At 45.1% G+C, this 6,074-nt stretch overlaps 1 protein-coding gene across 9 annotated transcripts in view; it reads right to left on the reverse strand.

Moving 5' to 3' along the window:
• The window catches only part of TRIM2 (tripartite motif containing 2), a 121,476-nt gene that overhangs the window by 30,605 nt on the left and 84,797 nt on the right, over nt 1-6,074 (reverse strand). The window lies entirely within an intron of this gene.

Below are 6,074 nucleotides of genomic sequence, written 5' to 3' on the forward strand. Positions count from 1 at the left end.
ACCACACTGAAGCTCATGATTTAAAGTAACTTCTCTCAGGGCACCTGGGTGGCTCAGTTGGTTAAGTGTCTGACTTCAGCTCAGGTCATGATCTCGTGGTTTGTGAGTTCGGGCCCTGCGTCCGGCTCTGTGCTGACAACACAGAGCCTGGAGTCTGTTTTGGATTCTGTGTCTCCCTCTCTCTCTGCCCCTCCCCTGCTCATGCTCTTTCTCTCTCTCAAAATTAAATAAAAATGTTAAAAAAAAATTCTTAAATAACTTCTCTCTACTTTTCACTCCCAAATTGATATTTATCACTGACTTCTTTACTAAGCTCCAAACCTACACTCCAAACTGCCTATGGTACACTTCAACCTGGTTGATCAAAACTGAAATATACCTCCCTTCCCCTGACTATCCTTACCTTGGTTGATAAGGATAAGAATAACAACAGCCAACATTTATTGCCTCCTGTACTGTCTGAATACATTTTACATATATTATTTTGATCCTCACCATATGAAGTATGTGTTAATACCATCCCCATTTTACAGATATAGAAAGTGAGGCACAGACGGTTAAATAATTTCCCCTAAATCATACAGCTAATACACAGCAGGATGGGATTTGAATTAAGCACGCAGGCTTTTCAGTTCTTTACTATGTTCTTCACTGCTTAGGTTAACTATTACTTCTACACTACAGCTATGAATAATAGGTTACCTAGTATTACCTACTTTGCCTCTCTAAAGTGCATTGAACATCATTCAGTGCCAGGCACTACTCTAAGCTCTTTAGTGTATCAGTTCATTTAATCTTCACAACCCCTTATGAGGTACATTATTCTTATCATACCCATTTTATGGAGGAAAGTGAGGCACTGAGAGGGTAACTTCCCCAGGGCTGCACAGATGAGAAAGTGGCCATGATGGGGCCGGGACCCAGGGCAGTTCAGAGTGTACAGCCTGAACCACTGTTCATTCACTTTACTGCTCCACATCCCTACAGCATTCAAGCCAGACATCAAGAAGTTTGGTTTGGCCACCGAGCCCTGCCCTCTCCCTCCTGAGCATTTCTAAATCTCCCATTTCCTCTCCACTCCATCACAACACTCTTAATCTGCCACTTGTAATAGCTCGCGTGGACTACTGCAGGAAGGGGGCAGCTCCCTGCTTCCTGGGAGAGACTTCGGAGGAGTCGACCTCCTAGAAAGCCCCCCAGGCTCTATGGAAACAAGCAGCTGTAGTAACCCACTGTACCACTTTACACAGTGCAGTGCCTCCCCATTGCCCACACAGCTACGGGTCTCAAACGTCAGTGTGCAGAAGCATCACCGCAGCTTGTAGAATGCAGATTCCTGGCCCTCCCCAGAGACTGAGAAACACAGGTATAGAGAACAAAGTCCAAGCTCCTTATCAAGGAAACAACCTTTTCTCTGCTTCTCCTTCCTTTGAGGCTCCAGGAAGATGGAATCATTTATGGTTCCTTGAGCTATTCAGTTTCTCACCTTCATGACTTTGCACCTGCTCTCCCTTCGTCTAAAACCCCCTTGTTTCCTTCCATCTGACACTCTTTCTCTTTCAAAGCCAGCTTAGGTTTAGATATCATCTCTGGGATGCATCTGTGACTCCCCACCACCTGCCAGCCTCCTCCCTGCCACCCCAATTTCTGTATCTTGATTCAAACTGAAGGTACATTTTTTTACATTATCTTTCTCCTTCGGACTGTGGCCTCCTCTAGGTCAGACTCAGAATCTCATCCCTCTTTATACCACAATCTAGCCAAGTGTCTGGAACATAGGAAGTGCTGAGATAGCAGAATTCCATCTAACTTGGGGGTTGGATAATTGGTAAAGAAGGCAAAAATTTAAGTCAAATTTACCCCTGAAAATCTCTTATGTCACCCAGAAAGTGATGATTCACTTTCACGAATACACAAAACCAACACATTATTTACGGTTGTCGAATGAACCCTAGTACATGTTATTATGAAAACCATGTATCCTGCGGCTCCTGGGTGGTTTAGTCAGTTAACTGACCAACTTCGGCTCAGGTCATGTTCTCATGGTTTGTGAGTTTGAGCCCTGTGTTGGGCTCTGTGCTTGGAGTCTGGAGCCTGCTTTGGATTCTGTGTGTCTCTCTCTGTTCCTCCCATGCTCATTCTCTCTTCTCTCTCTCTCTCTCTCAAAAATAAATAAATAAGCATCCAAAAAATTAACAGAAAAAGAAGAAGAGAAAACCATGTATCTTCAAGCACAAAATCAGTGCCATGAGAAGCTCCGTATGTGTAAGACCAGTTGAGGGAACAGCAGAGTCATGGTTGCTCCTCCTGGCCCAAGTGTGCAGCTGACTTCCAATGAGTTCTGGATTACATGTGGCAGCCTTCGACACATGCACAGAGGGACTGCTCAAATCGTGCATGTTCTATTATCACGTGCCCAACAGCCTAATCGTACAGAGAGACTTAAAGTTCTAAAACAAAGGTGAAGCCAGGGCACCTGGGTAGCTCAGTCAGTTGAGCGACCGACTTCGGGTCAGGTCATGATCTCACGGTTTGTGAGTTCGAGCCCCGTGTCGGGCTCTGTGCTGACAGCTCAGAGCCTGGAGCCTGCTTCTGATTCTGTGTCTCCCTCTCTCTCTGCCCCTCCCTGACTCATGCTCTGTCTCTCTCTGTCTCAGAAATAAACAAACATAAAAAAAATTTAAAAAAAAATAAGAAAATAAAACAAAGCTGAAACTGTAAAAAAAAAAAATTGAACTCTTCTTTTTGTTTGTTTGTTTGAATATAATTTATTGTCAAGTTAGCTAACAGAGAGAGTATACAGTGTGCTCTTGGTTTTGGGAGTAGATTCCTGTGATAAGTTGAACTCTCCTAACTATTAATATAAACTCTACCTGTTGTAGCCAACAGCACAGAAGTTGAGAAGACAAGTGCTTAGAAGGCCAGCAGTGTTTGTCTGACATTGCCTAGCACAGCTCCTGGCACGAGAATACATGTGAATGTCTGCCCTCGAGCTTAGTGTGTTGCTGCCTATCTGTGTGTCCCCGGACCTCAACACTGGGACCTGACAGTGGTGAGAAGGAAGTTAAATCATGCACATAGGTCACAACTGGATCCTATTCAGATGGGCAAAGTACTTATGCAAAGTAGTCGTCTGGGTACTGTTGGGGTTATAAATGATGAAAGACATCATCCTTGACATCAAGTGATTTACAATCTTATCGAGAAGTAAGACCCACTCATAAATAATAATAATCACAATGGACTCTAAAGGAGAAGGTGGTACTTGAGGGAAGGATAAAATTGGGGAAAGAATTCGTAGATAAGGTGCCCGGTGCGGTGGGCTCAACACTGATTTGTCCAGCCTCACCCCCAGCAAGTGCCCTCACCACTTCCATCCCTCACTCTCTGCCCCCCTGCATCTGCTCACAGGACGTGTCCCTCGGAAACGTCAGTCATGTTCACTCCTCTTCACCTTGCCTTTCCTCCCCACGCTGATCCTCCTACCTGGAATGCCACTTCCACCTGTCAACCTCGACAACTCCTCCTCTTTGTTCAGGTCCTCCCTTAAATTCTTTCTCGTTTTTGTAGCTTTCCATCACCTAACGCATGGTATGAGAGTTAGGTGGTCATACATCTGTCACCCCACACTGAAAGCTCCTTGAGGGAGGAGATCTCATTTCTTTCATCTATATACTCCCATCACCTGGCATAGTGCCTAGCAGGTACCAGGTGCTCTAGATAGGCTTTTGGAGCTATATTATTGCACAGTGAGTGGTGCCTTTTGGCTAGACTCTGGATAAGAGCATAAAGTTAAGGAGAAATAAGCCATAAGACCTGCCTTCCTTTCTGCCCCTACATAATAGATGCTTAACATCTCCCAAAGGAGACCATGAGGGTGAGGCCCTAATCCAATATAACTGGTGTCCTCACAGGAAGAGAAGGAAACACTAGGAATATGCATGCATAGAGGCACAACTATATAAAGACGAAGCAGCAAGAAGGCGGCCGTCTAGAAGACAGGGAGAGTGGTCTCACAGGTAACCAACTCTGGCACCACCTTGATCTTGGACTTTCAGCCTCCAGAACTGTGAGAAAATAAATGCCCTTTGTTTAACGCACCCAGCCTATGGCATTTTGTTATGGCAACCCTAGCAAACTAAGACAGCATCTTTACTTTGTGAATAAACTCAGACATAGCGCTGTATGTCAGGCATTGTTCTAAGCTCTTTACAGATGTTTAAACAATTAAAACACTTTCCCACCAGGCCCAGTGAATCACCAGTGAATTCTCAACGGGTAGGAGGCAAGAAGAGTATACCTCCTTCTCCCTGGGGCAGGAGCTGGGAATTCAAAATCAATATTATTGGGGGGAAACAACACCCTCAGAGGTACATCGAGTGAAAACCACAGGTGGAGATGATGGAGATTAAAATTAATAACAATAGGAAAATAGTAGCTACCAGTAATTGAGCACTGAGTTCAGAAAGGGTAAGCTACTTGCTCAACTGTTGAAGAGAATTAGAGTTCAGACCCAAATCTTTGCCTTTTTCTACTTGGCACACTGCTGGGGTAAGCAGACTGAGGTCACTGGCTGGGGCAGGGGGTGGGGGGGGGGGCGATGGGGTAAAGGTTGAACAGGTGACTAAGCGTGTTCTCAATGGAGGAGATCAGTGGGCAGCAGGGAGGTAAGTTTTTTGTTTTTTAAGAAAAGGTGGTAGGGAAAATCTAATGACCTTCATTTGCCAGGTGCAAATCCAATAGTTCTCGTTTATTTAGCTCCTCCAACATACCAGGCATTAAGCTTGAAACTCAAAACAGTTCTGAGAAGCAGATATTTGTGTATTTTAATTTTATGGACATGGAAACGGGAGCACAGACAAGGTGAGAGACCTGCCCCCCGAGTTCAAGTAAGTGGCAGAACTGGAGTGGCGGACCTGGGAGGCTCCTAACCCCACCCCCGCCCCAGCTCATCCATTCTGCTTTGCAGGTGTAGCTACAGATTCTGCACCCATACTGTACGTATGGCCAGTGCATGTAGGAGGGCCTCCATGCTCGGACCAGACAAGTTACATATCCTGTCATGGTCTTTACAAGACTCCGCCAAAAGTATTAGCACAGAGCTGCTCTGCCCAAGAATGTTCCAAGGAGCCTGGGTTTCCCAAGATGTCCCATGGAAAAAGTTCTCTGCTTGGAAAAGTCTGGTGGAAGTGCTGCCTGTTATCCCTCCCTTGCCTTGGAGACTAACAGTGAACACTGGTAGAGTCTAAAGGTTCTGCAGTTTAAAAAAAAAAAAAGGCTCTTTCCTTCAATGAGGCCAAGGTCTCCCCAATCTACTTGACCCAGAGGCAAGGTGTGTCAGTTAATATACTGGGCAGCACCTCTTAAGAGGTGTTGCAACGCAGGACTTAAGAAGCAGATAGATAAACAGGATGGAGCTACTTTTGGAAACATTAACTAAAATGCAGGCTTTTTTCTTAAGAATTACAAAGGCCATTGATATTTACATTTAGTCTGCTTTCTACTGAGAAAATAAACAGTTAAAAAAAAAATCAGAGGCAACAAACCAAACAAGGGAATTTGAGATTTGCATTCTCAAAATCTATTGGCTTATCCTAAAACCTCATGCTTCTGCCCCAACCCCATTCCATTCTCCAGATTTCCACCCACCCTCCCCTCTTTGGGGCTGCTCTCCAGCTACACCCAGCTGAAAGTGACCACAACTTGCAATGCATCCAGCCCCGCACCCCCAGCCCTTACATTGCGGAAACAGTGATAGGGAGGCATCAGACCTTCTGCCCACAGCGCAGCCAGAGCTGGCATATGTCAGAGAAGCAATGAAGTTATCTGATACAACAATCAATGATCCCTCTGCCTTTGGGTTAGGGAGGAGCACTCTAAAGACATTCCTATGGAGGGGTGGGGGTGGGGGTGAGATTGCCAACATTTCCTTTAAAACTTCCGGATTGTGAGTACTGTGATTTTTCTATTTCTCTTTTTGCTTATTTTCGGCTTCTAATTCTCGACAATTAATTTGTAGCACTTGTGTTACAAAGGAGGAGAAGGTAGGAGGAGCGAAGAAAATGGGGGGGAGG

Source organism: Herpailurus yagouaroundi, unplaced genomic scaffold, assembly GCF_014898765.1.
Source record: "Herpailurus yagouaroundi ecotype Mexico unplaced genomic scaffold, PumYag 28, whole genome shotgun sequence".
In the NCBI taxonomy this organism is placed as follows: domain Eukaryota; kingdom Metazoa; phylum Chordata; class Mammalia; order Carnivora; family Felidae; genus Herpailurus; species Herpailurus yagouaroundi.